The 15,580-nt window shown below is 42.7% G+C and overlaps 1 protein-coding gene across 2 annotated transcripts in view; it reads right to left on the bottom strand.

The window, feature by feature from the left end:
* Positions 1-15,580, bottom strand: part of LOC126268147 (ETS-like protein pointed) — a 739,728-nt gene that overhangs the window by 688,114 nt on the left and 36,034 nt on the right. The gene's annotated exons all lie outside the window — the stretch shown is intronic.

The raw sequence follows: 15,580 nt of genomic DNA, 5'->3' as shown, positions 1-15,580 counted from the left end.
GATGTGTCTCCATTTTTATGACTTCTACGAGTTAAATTATTAGGCACAAGTCACTACTCATTCGGAATAAGATATTCGCCCCCCCCCCCCCCTCGGTGTAAGAGAAGGGATCAATATCTTCGCTGGATAATGGCAGTTTGAAATAAGCACACACATCCAAATATTTCATTCGCTATTTTATATGTCCTTTTACAGAAGAGACATCACATTACCAAGCGCGCACACACACACACACACACACACACACACACACACACACACACCACACACATTCATTTTATTGAGCATTCTTGCTATTGCAGATGAACACTTGCGATGTTAAGGCAGGTTTCCTAAAAAACCAAAGTAACATCTGCATAGAACGGAACTTACAACGCAAAGAGCATTCGATTCTCTCCAGTATTCACAGTGTTATTCTCGAAGACTGGAGGGGTGGTGGAATCGTTGGTGCTTTTCTGGAATATGAAGGGCGTGTCCGAATCGACGTCGATATTCTCGAACGAACTGGGCGTGCCCATAAAATAGCTCCCTCTCTGTTTCGCTCGGTACGCCATAGCAACAGTTCTAAAAGCGGCGAACGTTAGCTCTGCGACGCACTAACAAAACTGTGCAACGCCTATCTCAGCCTAACATTTTACCCGATAAACCCTGCGATAAGGGATAAGCGCGCTCGTGGACTGCGGTATGTCCTGCCACATGTAGCTGTATCGTTCAATGAACTGAGCGACAGAGTTATGCTATTTGCACACGCTCTGTCCGTCAGTCTAATGCCGAGACGACAGCTGCTCCCCGTGGTGAGCCCGAACGTTTTGCTCCTTACAACTTGGGCGTTGGAAGCGTTTTTCTTGGCGGAATATTGCAGAAATTGCTGCACATTAATTTGTAAGATGTGTAACTAAAAAAAGTGCAGCTTCCAGAAGTACTGGATATCTCAGCTTTTTGGAGGTCTAATGTCAAGGGGCAAGAGTGATACAAAACTTTCTTTTTTCTCTTTGACTTTCTCCAATTTAGCAGTCTTTTTGCATAGTAACTAATCCGGCAGCTACGACACATTTACATCACCATGTAACAATGTTATAACCTTTCCAATTCACTCGAAATCTCTTCTTTACAAAACTTTCGTGGAGCTTCACCTGCGTGGAGAATCAAGCACTGAACAGACTGCATAGATAAAGAGAATAAGCATTTTTTTTTGTCATGTTGACAGAGGTCATGACTGTAAACTACCCTTGTGCGAAGCGTTAGCCAAACCAATAATCATTTTTCAGGAGCAAATTGATCAATATATACAAGCAGCTGCATTCGTATTTCTTTGCATAGTGTGTTCAAAATGACGGTGCTTAACAGCAAACGCACTCGAGTCACTAGTTTAAAATAACTACATGGAACTGTTCCCACTACACATTTAGTTTTTATGTTATTCTCCAGAATTACGTTGTCTGTGACTGAGGATGCACAGTAATTACTGGGATATCGCATAGCTTTGCAGATCTTGGACAAGATGGACCAATGGGGTCATCGAGCATTGCAGAATACAAAGGGAGAGAGTGCACGGTTACTGGCTTGTTTGAGGAGTCAAGAATACCAGAAATATCGCAAAAAAATCGGAAACTGCCGGGCACCTTCAGAAAGACGCCGATTATTGTGAAAGTCTTTTTTGATGAACTCAACAGCTCGTTTCCAAGATAATACATACAATCTGTTTAAATTGGAGATATATTTATTAATAATATTTCATCTTGAGCACAATAGTTTTGTTTTGCAGTTACTGTCCAACGTGTTTAGGAGCTACAGCTCCATTTTCAATGACCCTGCAGACGTAATGGGCATTACAACTGTTAGTTTCTCACTTAACAGTAACAGAAGGAAACTGAAGTTTACATTACGAGATAAGTGTCTCAGGCTGGTTTAATGGGAGGAATAAAGTATTTTAATATATTATCTACATTTTACCTTTCGCCTTCTGCATTGGTGAAAAACTTCCACATATGCACTTACATTCTGAACGATTCAGAAGTTTATGAGTGCACTACGTGGCTAAAATGAGGTATATACACAGAAGCGCTAAACAAACTGGTGTGGCATGCGTATTCAAATACAGAGATAAGTAAACAGGCAAAATCAGTTCTGCGGTCGGCAACGCCTATATAAAGACAACAGGTGTCTGGCGCAGTTGTTAGGTTACTGCTGTTACAATGGCCGGTTATCAAGATTTAAGTGAGTTTGAACGTGGTGTATAGTAGTCGCACGAGTGATGGGACACAGGATCTCTGAGGTAGCGAAGAGATTTTCCCGTACGACCATGTCACGAGTGTACCGTAAACATCAGGAATTCGGTAAAACATCAAATATCCGACATCGCTGTGGCGGGGAAAAGATCCCGCAAGAACGGGACCAACGACTACTGAACAGAATCGTTCAACTTGAAACATGTTGCCTGCTCGGATGAATCTCGTTTCAAACTGTATCGAGCGGATGGTTGCGTGCTCGTATGGCGACAACCTCATTCCATGGACCCTGCATGTCAGAAGGGGACGATTCAAGCTAGTGAAGGCTCTGTAATGGTGTGCGGCCTGTGCAATTGGAGTGATATAGGTCCCATGATACGTCTAGATACGACAGGTGACACGTACGTATGCATGCTGTCTGATCACCTGCATCCACTTATGTCTGTTGTGCATTCCGACGGACTTGGGAAATTCCACCAGGACAATACGACACCACACACGTCCAGAATTGCTACAAAGGGGCTCCAGACACACTCTTCTCAGTATAAACACTTTCGCTGGCCACCAAACTCCCCAGACATGAACATAATTGAGCGTATCTGTTTCTCTCGTTAATACAGACAACGACAGTTATCTATAAAACTAATAACTGTGTCCTCCTGTTAGTGTTAGGTGAAAAACAACAAGACATAATGCCCAATATGTCTCTACAGTAATTGAAAATAGATCTGTGGTTTCAAAACCCGTTGGTAAGTAATTAGAAAATAAAAATATTGTGACTGAAGACGAAATATTGTTAATAAATGTAACCCTAATCTAGAAGTCACAGTATCGTTAATATCTGCAGCCATCTCTCTTCAGTTACTATTTCAGCTATGCTATATTAAGCGTAAACGTTATCTCCATCCGTAGGCTCCGGCGACCCCTTCGGTACTGACCAACCTCCGCGTCATCCTCAGCCAATGGCGTCATTGGGCGCAGTATGGTGGGGCGTGGAATCACCACACCGCTCTCCCGGTCGTTGTTAATTTTTTAAACCTGGAGCAGCCACTACTCGCTCGAGTAACTTCTCAGCTGGCATTAGCTGGCTGACTACACCCTGTTCCAGCCCTCCTACTAATGAAAAGTTCCTACCAGTCCTCCAAAAGGCAATCAGAGATAATGACCACTCACATAGATAAGAAAAAATACGTCTTTGCATCTGAATTATTTATCTGTGTCAACCAAATTTGTTTCGCCTATTCGCGCTAGGCATTCTCAGCGGGATTCATTTTTACGTTCTTTCCATGCCTCCATGTGATGATCTTTTTTAGGTCCTAGATGCATCTACTATACGTCTCTTCAAATTAACTGGCACACGAAACATTCAGCTGCAAAAAGACACACCGTACTAGAAGTTACAATCATGTACAGCCCATGACTCAATGTCTCCTCACTTCGCCCCCACGTTTCCTTCATATGTGGTAGAGTAACAGGCAGTAAAACATGATATAAGAAGTTTCTTCCGCTACATACATTAAGCGGTTTGCATATGATACATATAGCTACGTTTCTCTGTCTCGGTAAGTTAAACGCATTCGTTTAATTGGGTATGTTTTCTTCTAGGAGATCTTCTAAACGGCTTTGACTGGCGGACAAGATAGATACGGAGAACGCAATAACCAGCCAAAATTAATTACATATTTCTCATTTTTATATTTCTATTTGGTAGCAAATTACTCAAGCTGGATAAAATAAAAACTTATAATTGGTATTACTACAACATGTTTAAAATCACCCTGTTTAAATTTCATTCATCATAATAGAAGCTGCAGTTATGGAATTAATGATTTGCATAATAAAACACTGCACCAGTTACGATTTTTCATCCAACGACGCGTTTCAGCAGTTCGTTCCCAACTAAGTGCAATTATTTCATTGGTATTTTGCATGATATCTACTTGTATATTGTCATGCTTCTCTTGCCCTGCAGTCGCCTTGCTAAGTTTTTAGTATGACCAGAAAATATAAGTCTTGGGATGCTTTAGACACTAACGTTTGAAAATACTATTTTTTTAACACTAGCGTCTAAAAACTCGCACGCAGACAGTGCATACAATACGAATGAAATTAGTTGCACTGGAGACTGGGAATGCATCTCTGCTAAGCATGATAAATCTTAACTGCCGTAGTTTTTCACTATTTAAAATCATTATCAGAGTTATTAAAGGGTTTTGAGATTCAAGTTCTACAGATTATGGGTTTCCCCATCCACCCACGGACGACATGGTTTTCAATTGTTCCTCACTTCAGTTCCGAAGAGAGGTTAATTCCTTCTTATTACATACATACATACATAATTGTCGACTTTAAATAGCAGTGAATCACCTCCGCTAGGCGACATTAATAGTTGACCTATGGAGGATAATCTAATTATATCACATAGCGCTGAGGTAATTAGATTAGGTTTCGAGCATGGAAATTATTAACGATGGCCGATGTAAAGAGTATATAAAAATGGAGATCGACAATAGCAAGTAAAGTTTCAGTTAAGGAAATGAACATCTTAATACGAGATACAAATTTAAATTATCACGTTAATATACATACGACTTCCGCTGTTCAATACAATGTACTCTTTTCATTCTGCTCCTAGACTACTATTTGTCAGATGCCCATCTTTAGTGCCATCTACCGAGCAGCTTAAGTCGGTTAGTATATAGTAACAGTACATAGTATTTGCGAGGTGCAGAGCATCACATGTACAAGACTTAAACTTAAGAGTCAGGAAGTACTAGGAACGTTTTTATATGGAATTTCGTCTTACATGGAAGTGAGACGTCGACGATCAAATGCATAGACAGAGAATAGAAATTTTTGAAATGTGGTGCTAGAGGAGAACACTGAGTAATAGACGGGTAGATCACTTAACTAATGTAGCGTTACGGAATCTAATAAGTGAGGACAGAAATTTATGTTAGAAATTGGCTAAAGGAAGAGAAAGATCGAATGTTACTCAAAGGATCAAGGCGTAGTCAGTTAGATAATGTAGGGCACTCTGGGGGTTACAAATTGTGTAGTGGGGCCGGGGCTACATTACAGGAAGCAGTTTCAAATTTATGTAGGATGCATCATTAATGGAAATATGAAAATACTTACGCAGTATAGACTTGTGTGTAAAGCTGCATCAAACCAGCCCTCGGGTGAATTAGCAACTGGTTACCAGGAAGTAACGTGAAACGTGGTTTCAACATAGATATTAGTATCTATTTCATCAACAAAATACACGTGGATAGTAACAGTAAGCATATAAATGTTCCATGAAAGTACTCGAGGAGAAACACGGCTTCAAAAGCTGAAATGTCGCAAACACTATCGGTTGCGGACAAACTAATTCCAACAGGTATAACATGTAGCACACACCGAACCAATTTCAACTATGATTACAACTGCTAAACAAAGCAAGTAATAAATCTTAAACATTCCGCTCGCACGAACTTTTGTCGTCTTCTATGGTACACACAGCGGCGAACCCGCAAACACACACTGGCTCTAGCGAACACCACGGCCAAAAGAAAAAGGCAAGCAACGTGCCCCGGCAGGGCACATACTGGCATCCCGAAACGCGGCCGCTTAAGGGATAAACGTGGGGAAAACCACGACGGCGAGTGTCTCTCATTGGTGGGCTGCTCCCTTGTTACAAGGCATTGTCAAAGAGTACGGCCACAGGGCGACTTCGTCGGAAAGGGGCATCTGCGTATCGGGAAAGAACTCTTATCTACAAATTTGTTGCGTTTTTATTTCGGAAGTAATACGCCGGTAAAGCAGAAATGAATATCCTCATTGACTGATACTGCGCGAAGAGCATCCGGTACCATTAGCAGCTAGATTCGCAAACATGTCCTACAAATTTACGAACTCTTCCAATAATGGTGCTCAGTGCAACACGATATCTGATGTACAATTTTTTTTAACCTTTCGTTTCATTAAATATAGAAAAGTGGGTACCCGTATTAGTCTCCAAATATAATTTACCTTTTCCGCTCAGTATATTCTATGTCAGAACAGAGATCCTGTAAGGTCTGCAAAAGAACGAAGTGCGAATTCTATAAACTTATCACTGGACTGTAAACGTTTTCCAACCACAAACTTCTTTAAACGGCGAGTAGCAGGAAATAGAGGGTATAAAGCTGCTGACTAGAGTGGACGCGCCAATAATTCTGACTTCAAATCCCCCTCTTTTTACAATGAGCAGGAGTAAGTTTTTTCCTCATTATTTTGCAATCCACGTCTCCTCCCGCGTAATTTTTCATCACGCTGGTCCCGAAGGTTTTCGTTGTATTTGCCAGATTTTTTTTTACCCTTTGCTAGAAAATTAACAGCGCCAATCTCATTTACGTCAAAGAAAACACTGACCATTATCTTTACGGCAAATAAAGTTGAATGTCTTTTGTGCTCTTACATCAACTTTCACCCACTGAGTGGTTTGCTATTTAATAGTGCTGGATTCACGCAACGTTAAGAGTAAAAAATTTCGCGAACAGTAGCCTAATTATTTGATTATCTGAGTGCACTAGCAGCCATGGCAAGTATTTACGGTCACTTATATTTCTACCTATGATTTTCGAACATTATTACTAGACATTCTCTCAGGGGGTATGTGCGAATAGTGAAGTCTCAATTCCTAATTTGATATGACAGATAATACACCGATTACTACACTCCCGTGATATCGTAACTACATCCTGCCAGGCTCGCAATATATCGGCTACTTTGTTAGATGTTTTAGTCATATCTTTAACGCAAATGGGCATACAGTATTTATTAGGCTGATGCATAGATTCGTACCGTTTTTCTTTTGCATGTTGGTAATCCAGTTGCTATGGGTTTATTTATCGATTGTCATTTGAGTTTACGCATTGTCATTTAGTTATCTGTACATAGTGAGTGCAGTTGTGGACTGCTTGAAAATTGAGTGCCTAGTTGGAGAAATCGTAACATTTCCGACACATTCTTCTTTTTGTGTTCAGTATAGGAGTGACAGCAGCGTAGGCAGAAAGAAACATTAGCGCCGTGTATGGGAATAATGCCATTGGGCAGAGCACGGGAAGAAAATGGTTTTCTCGTTTTAAGGGGGGGAAGGGTCATTTTGGCGTTAGTGATTCTCCATGATCAGGAAGACCTTCGAGGTTTGATGAAGATCGTTTAAAAGCATTAATCCACAATGCCCAACGTCAGTGTAGTCGAGAAATGGCAAATGTCTGGGAAACTCTATACTACGATATTTTCCACATATCCACCATGCTTAGCAATAATATGGCGTAATCTCTGAATGAAATTACCCGAAACCTTTGACAATGTGTCTGGCGGAATGGCTTCACATGCAGATGAGATGTACTGCTTCAGCTGTTCAATTGTTTCTGGATTCTGGCGGTAAACCTGGTCTTTCAAGTGTCCCCACAGAAAGAAGTCACAGGGCGAATAGGGAGGCAAATACACGCCGCCTCCTATATGTTTCGGATAGCCCAAAGCAATCACACGATCATCGAAATATTCATTCAGGAAATTAAAGACGTCGGCCGTGCGATGTGGCCGGGCACCATCTTGCATAAACCACGAGGTGTTCGCACTGTCGTCTAAGGCAGTTTGTACCGCCGCAAATTCACGAAGAATGTCCAGATGGCGTGATACAGTAATCGTTTCGGATCTGAAAAATGGGCCAATCATTCCTTTGGAAGAAATGGCGGCCCAGACCAGTACTTTTTGAGGATGCAGGGACGATGGGACTGCAACATGGGGCTTTTCGGTTCCCCATATGCGCCAGTTCTGTTTATTGACGAAGCCGTCCAGGTAAAAATAAGCTTCGTCAGTAAACCAAATGCTGCCCACATGCATATCGCCGTCATCAATCCTGTGCACTATATCGTTAGCGAATGTCTCTGGTGCAGCAGTGGTAGCGGCGCTGAGGGGTTGCCGCGTTTGAATTTTGTATGGATAGAGGTGTAAACTCTGGCGCACGAGACGATACGTGGACGTTGGCGTCATTTGGACCGCAGCTGCAACACGGCGAACGGAAACCCGGGGCCGCTGTTGGATCACCTACTGCACTAGCTGCGCGTTGCTCTCTGTGGTTGCCGTACGCGGTCGCCCTACCTTTCCAGCACGTTCATCCGTCACGTTCCCAGTCCGTTGAAATTTTTCAAACAGATCCTTTATTGTATCGCTTTTCGGTCCTTTGGTTACATTAAACCTCCGTTGAGAACTTCGTCTTGTTGCAACAACACTGTGTTCTAAGCGGTGGAATTCCAACACCAGAAAAATCCTCTGTTCCAAGGAATAAACCATGTTGTCCACAGCACACTTGCACGTTGTGAAGAGCACACGCTTACAGCAGAAAGACGACGTACAGAATGGCGCACCCACAGACTGCGTTGTCTTGTATATCTTTCACATCACTTGCAGCGCCATCTGTCGTTGAAAATTGTAACTACTGTAATTTCGAAAGTTTGTCCGCCTAAAAATGTACTGTTGTCCCAAGCATATTGCAACAAACGGTTTATTTCTATCGCTGCTCTTTTAGTTTTTATTGCCGTTTCAAATATACCGGTCATTTTTGAAACACCCTGTATGTGCATCTCAATTTGCTCGTCATCAATCGACTCGTGAACAAAAGCGACCATTCCTATCCAGTATCGTTAGAGGTGAGCATGAAATGGTACCTTTATGCTAACATACTGAAAAGAAAGGAGTGGTTGAGCACAAACAAAACAGCAGCTTCCCATACAAAGAGCTGCGTGCATCCATAAAAGATGTTATGCATCTGGTGGAACAGCGACGGTGTTGTGTACTACGATTTGCTTCCTAGAGATGTAACCATCACTGTTGACATTTATTGTTGACAACTGAGACGCAGTCTAAGAACAACGGCCAAGATGACTGAATAAAGTGATGCTACTCCACGGTAAAGCCCTCTCGCATTCTGCTAGTCTGACAAATATCACTGTACAGGAGTTGGGTAGGGAAGTCATTGCGCACCCATCTTATTCACCTGATCTTGTGCCCTCAGATTTTCACCTTTTCCGCTCTCTCCCCACCAACCTCCAAGGAATTTCCTTTCCGGATGAAAATGTGCTCCGAACACGGCTCGACGAGTTCTTCGCCTCGAAACCATGTGATTTCTACAATGGCGGAATTAAAAATTACCTCGGCGTTAGCTGACTCTTGTAAATAATGAAAGAGAATATATTACTGATAAATAAAGTCTTCGTTATGTGCCTCTGTTGTGTTTAATAAAGTTACGGGAAAACCTACGAACTTATGCACCATCCCATTACAGCAACGGATGAAACGTGGATATTATGACAAGATATGCTTGTCACGTTAAGATAGAAACGTAAATAGTAAAGAATAAATATTTCAGTCCCACGCAAAAATATAAACCTTGAGAGAAATTTTATGCCACACTTACGTGTCATCATTACAGTACTTTATTAGACGCTTTCCTTCCAGACAAAAAGTTCGCATTTCGAAAGTCGTAGGTATATACTTAATGTTACTTGTATATATTGCTGCAATGTAATACGTTCATTATTAAGTGCATATAGTGTGCACTTTTTACTACAGCAGTAGTTTTTCATGTACACGACATTTCCGAACGGTTTGCATTGATACCATTTGATGTCATTCCATTCCCACCGATTTCATCCCCATCTATCTTTTGTATGTTTTATTTCGCACAATTACGCATTTGGATTGTGGTACTGAGAGGAGAGAGGGTGAGCGAAAGTTCCGTTCGTTTGAAATAAGCAGTAGGAAGGCGAGTGAAACAGAAAGCTGGCGACGCCCGTCCCCTGGAGTAAGAGACGGCGCTTCCGTGCGCGTTGCTGCCCCTCGAGAGCCACTCGGAAATTGCTTATTGACGGCTTGCCACGGCCCGGCAATCTCGATATCGCGCCTGAACGACTAGTCTGCAGCCCGACACACCAGTACGGCAGATTAGGAGTCGGGTGGAGTGGCGCAACACTACTTTTAATACTACTGGGCGTTTGCGCCCGCTGCTCTGAGGATGTTCCGCCATCTCTTCCTTATTAAAACCCAATCCCGCATACCTTAACATAGACTTCGTTAGACAGCGTCGAAGTTTGATAGGCGTCTCACGCTTGTAGAGGATTTCATTCGATCTTTAGCCCGTTCCTTCAACAGATAAACTACGTTAAAAGACTATCTTCGGGCTCATACAGGCTTTGATTTGCACTCTTTTTCTGATTCATTCTATAGAGTTAAACAGCATTCATAATATGGCATTCAACCTACATTCTTCATTTGAGACGAAGATATATAAGCACGTCGGACAAAATGTTAGTCACTTCCAGGATACATCACGCTAATGATGATTAACACTTCGTCCAGTCCTGATAATGGCCCCAGTTCGGCGAGGGAGAAAGATCAGAGGAATTTTCGGGGATGTCACAGCATACTGAAGCCACTCATTGATGATTAGAATCCGTAAAATTACCATTATTGCAGGGATGACGATTACTGCGTTCCACTCACTGTTCCAAATATAGGGGGTCGGCATAACTATTGGAACACCAAAAACACAACATATTACCATGCCTAATATGGCATAGGAAAGCCGTTGGCATTCAAAACAGATTCCTGTCCTCTCGGAATGGATAAATACGGGTCCTGTATGGTTTTCAAGGGAATTTTATATCATTCTTTCTAACAAAATAAAGGCAAGTTCAGGTAGCGATCATAGAGATGGACAGCGTTCACGCACCGTTCTCTCCAAAGTAGACCTCAGTCTCAGTAACACTTTGATATCGTGTATGATGGTCAGGCCAGATGCAAGGTATCTTGACAGGAGCCCTGTCTATAACACAGAAACACCGTTGAGGGACAAACGTTGCACCATAGGGTAGATGTATCAGACAAAATACACATAATCCTTAGCAGTAAACGCGGTCTTGCAGAGTATCCGCGGGCCTAAAGGAATTCCACGACATGGCTGCCTAAACCAGCACCGAACCTCAACCATGTTTCACTGTAGTGACGTAAACTCTGCCAGAAGCTGGAAACAGTGTGAAACGAGACACTCCATTACTCCATTTATGACTTGGGCACCATGTTTTCCCGTTAAAGGCATTTGCGCCACTTATGAAAGATTTTGGAATTTCAGCTTTCCTCCAGTTCTCTGCTTATGGAGCCCCGTTCGTGTTGTTTTGGTGCTGACAAGGTTCGCGAGTGCGACAGTCAGTTCGGCAATGACTTTTACAGCTATCGTCCTCTATTTTTCGTCACAATCCTCTTCAATGACCGTCCGTCACTGTCACTCAACAGACGTTCGTACGTATTGTGCCTTGGCGGAAGATGTTTTTCCGCATTCGTGTAAGTGATATAAATATTCGATTTTGTTCTAAACGCGTCAGCTATCTTCGTTATGGAAACACCCACTATGCGAGCACCAACAACCTGTCCACGTTTGAATGCACTGACCTCTGACATAAAGCATTCACAACTACACATAACACTGTTCCCACCACGACTTACACTTTTAGCGTATTGAGGAAATTGCACATGTGCCGTTCGTGGCCAAATTCAAATGCGGAAGCTGCAGGCTTGACTAGCATCTGTGTTTAAGTTCAAGGATCAATTTTTCGCCGTGTTCCATATTTTTGTCAAATCCCTATAGCTCCAAACATTTTCTATGGCATTAAGATCGGGCGATTTGGCGGGATAGTCGAGGCGCGGTAGGATGCTCGAATGTTCGTCAAGCAGGGAAGTATGCGTGCAGCCCTCTGAATCATCTCGAAAGATGAAAGTGTGCACAGCATATTCGTAAAGAAGATGTAGAAGGAAGGGCAACACACGATCACCGAGAATATTGTAGTGAACATCCTGTTTCGTGTTCATGGTAACCTGAATGAAAGAGCCCACGTTACGAGACGAAAAACAGCCTCAAAACATCACAGAACTACTTCCGACCTGAAATATACGACCTGCAAACACTGCGCGAGTAAGGCCGTCTGTGGGCTCAGTGCATTGCACCATTCGATAGGAGGTAAAATCGGAACTCGTCGGACCGCACTACACACAGTTCATTCACGTACTGTCCTGTTTCTATGTTGTTTATCCCTGAGAAGACGTGCAGCTTCATGTGCCGCTGTGAGAAATGGCCTTAAGAGAAGTGCATGTTTCAAATTGTCGACTGTGTGCAGTTCTTTTATCAATTTTCGCTAGGAAACTGGTGGAGATGGATCCACATTCACTAACAGCAGCAATTCCTTTCGGTTATGAAGCCGTTGTCATTGACAAGGCGCGTCATTAGTCTCCGGTCCCTGGCGGTCAGAACATTTTCACGACTATCGTTCTTACGCCACTTTAGCTGGGTGGGAGTGAATCGTCGTTTCTTGTACATACAATGGACAGTTCACGTTGATACACCGACAAATCGAGATTGAGCTACTTCATTCATGGTTTGTTCAATGGTTAAGTCCAAATACGATAGATCTATTCTGCAAGCTTGTCACGACGACCCACCCTACTGTGCTGGCTCCATACAAACGACTGACATATCACACTTCACTGTTATGACTTACGTCAACGGTGAAGGAAGCGTGACCGTCTGGCAACCGTTCTACACAACCTACAGCCTTCCAAACCGACCCGTGTACTTTTATAACGTTGGTGAGCAAAATTATGTTCGACGAGGCTACGTTGATCAGGTAGTGTAAAGGAAACTGCAGTAAACGTGTTGGAAATGCATATTAACGTAAGCTAGTTCCACACCTCACAGACTTGACTTTCAAAAAGTCTTTGCTGCAGCTGAGGAAGAAGTTGCATTCACTACGAATAAAGCCACTGAACAAACGGAACCTCATGAGGAACACATCCTCACAATAAATACATCAAACAGTCCGGCTTCTCTGATGTAACTACGTTTGATTACTGCATCTGATTAGAACAGGCACCACAGAGCGGACAATCTCGCGAGCAACAGACCGGCTTCGCTCACGACGGCATACTGATTGGTCTGGAGTTGCGCTTCAGAAACCGTATAACTGCTCCTCTGCAAGTGCCCCGAATGCAGTTCATTTTCTTTTCTGGAGCACAATTTTGCGGCGACCTCTTTCACAGTAATTCAACTACTTGCTTCTAGGTCATGGGCGCGGAGGCGGGAGTCGCTGGGGGAGAGGGGGGGGGGGGGGGGAGGCGAGATAGATGTAATGATAGGGTACAAGTGAATGATTTTCACCTTTTTCTGCTACTCACTTGTGTTCTGACAGAAGAGAACAGGATAGTGATAAGCAGTTATGTCAAGGACGTTATAAATAGGCGGTATTTTAACTTCTGGATATGACTGTCCACATCTCTGCCCTATCTCTCAACTTTTCTTTAGTTTTCTTTCAACAATCCAAATAGAGTACCTACTTGTTAATCCTCTAAGCGCATTAGGATAATTAATCGGAGTCACTGAAAAAAATGCTGTCATCGAATATCAAACTAGCTGGACGTAGCTGTAAATTTCTGCAAAAACAGTGCTACAGTACATTGTTTCATTACAAAGTATTGATCAATTGTAACACTGAGATTTAAGAATATTTTTTCGTTAACTCTTACAGTAAGCTCACTGACTTTCCTTGAACTCGCACACTGTTTCGTCCATACCCCCCCCCCCCCCCCCCCTCTCTCTCTCTCTCTCTCTCTCTCTCTCTCTCTCTCTCTCTCTCTCTCACACACACACACACACACACACACACACACACACACACACACACACACACACACTAGTGTGCAACTAAGGGGGAATATACTACATTATAATGTGGTAGTCCTAATGAAAGTAAATAGACATAAACCGGGAAGAAGGTTAATAACTGAACAACCGTTTTATCCGAAAATGGACAATCGAAATAAAGCCATTTAGTAGTAAGATTCGACTTTTCTCAGACTTATACTGTTAGGGCGAGAGGCAGGCTGAACTCGTTATAAACTTCCACACAGAAAGAAATGCTCTTTCAAAATGACAGAGTAGGAAGCGAAGATGGTACCATAATCTCACGTGCGTGACTGCTTTTCTATTTATTTGCTTTCGTTACACCAGGCGCTTTTTTTTCGTATTTCGAAAGCGACAATGTTTAACGTCAAAAGGAAAGGAAATCATGAACGGCCACCACGGACAAATGATATCTTTGCCACGACCATGGGAATTAATATGGCGTAGCTGTGTGAATTTCTGTACAATGGTCGGAACCAACAAAATAAATGGCCACGTCCTTTCCACTGAAGTCCTTTGGAGAACCACGATTAACTTACATCAGGATGGCACGACCAGCCCTCTAAAAATGTTATCGGTCGTGATTTATCACTTCTCTGATGTGCAAGCGTTCAAACTTCTAAAATTTGTACCGGGAGGGAGTACCCACGCTAAAGCTCTGCCATTATAAAGTCGTTAGAGTAAGGCGTATCATGTTTAATAAAAGACTGGAGAGAAGGTAGTACGGCTGTAAAGAAGATTACATCATCCAGTCAGTCGCCTGCGAACGTAACGGCCAGCAGCTAAAGTAAAAATATAAGAATAGAATTTCACTTCAATAGGAAAACGAAAAAAAGGATGAAGGATAAAGTGTTATATTTAGAAATCTTCTACGGTCATCAAAATACTAGAGATAAAGGATTAAAACATTTCCTTTACCACAGCTACAACCCAGTATCATAATGGAATTAACGGGGGGGGGGGGGTGTTTTAGGGGAGGAGACCAAACAACGAGGTCATCGGTCTCATCGGATTAGGGAAGAACGGGGAAGGAAATCGGCTGTGCCCTTTCAAAGGAACCACCCAGGCATTTTCCTGGAGCGATTTAGGAAAATCGTGGAAAACCTAAATCAGGATGGCCGGAAGCGGGATTGAACCGTCGTCCTCCCGAATGCGAGTTCAGAGTGTTTACCACTGCGCCACCTCTTTCGGTGGTTGCTTCTCATTCACAAAATAGCACAAGGAATGAAACCGGTATTTAGCGAACAAAAGTACGTCTGAAATATGCGCGGCACACTCTTCTATATTTCTGTCTTGTCATTTAGACATTGATTTACTTTCACAACTTACCTCGCACGCGTGAGGCTGTATGGAGGGAAGCAACAGTAGTTCTTTAGTGGCACCCGACGTGAACTTTTTCCATTCTTTCCGTGCAATGCTCCTGTTAAGGTCTCAGCAGAATCTAGGATATATGAGATTCAGCACTATCTCATTAAAGACGGATAGGAAAGTTACCAAACGTGCCCTTGTTTGCGGATCCATTCCGGTACTCCCGTAAAGTAACTTAGTACAGCTATAGAAAATCAAGAGGTGCGAATGGATAATTTAACACCCT

Source organism: Schistocerca gregaria, chromosome 4 (genome assembly GCF_023897955.1).
Source record: "Schistocerca gregaria isolate iqSchGreg1 chromosome 4, iqSchGreg1.2, whole genome shotgun sequence".
In the NCBI taxonomy this organism is placed as follows: domain Eukaryota; kingdom Metazoa; phylum Arthropoda; class Insecta; order Orthoptera; family Acrididae; genus Schistocerca; species Schistocerca gregaria.
The sequence above is the reverse complement of the archived record's forward strand: the minus strand, read 5'-3'. Positions and strand labels throughout refer to the sequence as shown.